At 45.3% G+C, this 733-nt stretch overlaps 1 long non-coding RNA gene across 1 annotated transcript; it reads left to right on the top strand.

Moving 5' to 3' along the window:
• Nucleotides 1-126: 126 nt before the first annotated feature.
• On the top strand, nucleotides 127-733 carry LOC107735315 (uncharacterized). The gene is made up of 3 exons (XR_001639369.1): nucleotides 127-315; nucleotides 453-571; nucleotides 658-733. It is a non-coding gene; the product is annotated as an uncharacterized LOC107735315 (long non-coding RNA).

Raw genomic sequence — 733 nt, 5'->3', positions numbered from 1 at the left:
CTATGGTTAGTGTAGCAAAACTATGGTTAATTTGTGGTTACCATGTTTTTTTTGTTTTTATTTGTAGTAAAAACATGGTTAATTTTTGTAAAGGTAGATATATCCTACCTGTGCATCTGCCTTTGAATGAAATGGTGCACAAATCCCAGTGTCACTCTGCTATTAGCAGGATGCTAACTACTTACTTTTTCCATTTATTAGCCATTTTGAATAACTCAGCCCTGTTCTCCTTCTTTCAGCGATGAGAGCTCAGAGACATGCCACGGAGCAGCTGAAAAAAGAAGCAAGACAAAGTGTGGACAAGAGAATGATGTGGTAGGTCGTGTTTTCGAACCGATTTTATTAGTCGCAGCACTAACCTAATTATCCAAGCCGTAGATGCATCGGATGTCTGATTCGTTTCCTTTAAGTGCCGTCGAGTGTATTTGTTCTAATCCGCTGTGCATTTGCAGAACAAGTGCCAAGTGATCTACATTCACAACCTTCCGAGCAGCGTCACTCAGTCCATACTGCGTAAGCGCTTCGAGGCCTTCGGCCATCCGGAGGACTGTAAAGTGGTCATCAAAAACGAGTGGGTTCCATTTCCGTCTAGATGTCTGGCCTTATCGTGCCCTGAGTGGGAGAATGGAGCACTGATGTTTCTGTGTGTTTGTGTAGGGAGCGTTGTGGGGTGATCACGCTGAGACCGGCTCAGAACGGCCAGACCTCACGGCACAGGTGGGACTCGCTCGGT

This window comes from Sinocyclocheilus rhinocerous, unplaced genomic scaffold (assembly GCF_001515625.1).
Source record: "Sinocyclocheilus rhinocerous isolate Xijiao unplaced genomic scaffold, SAMN03320098_v1.1 C35968216, whole genome shotgun sequence".
NCBI lineage: Eukaryota > Metazoa > Chordata > Actinopteri > Cypriniformes > Cyprinidae > Sinocyclocheilus > Sinocyclocheilus rhinocerous.
Note: the sequence above shows the minus strand (reverse complement) of the source record. Positions and strands in the feature narration are given on the sequence as shown.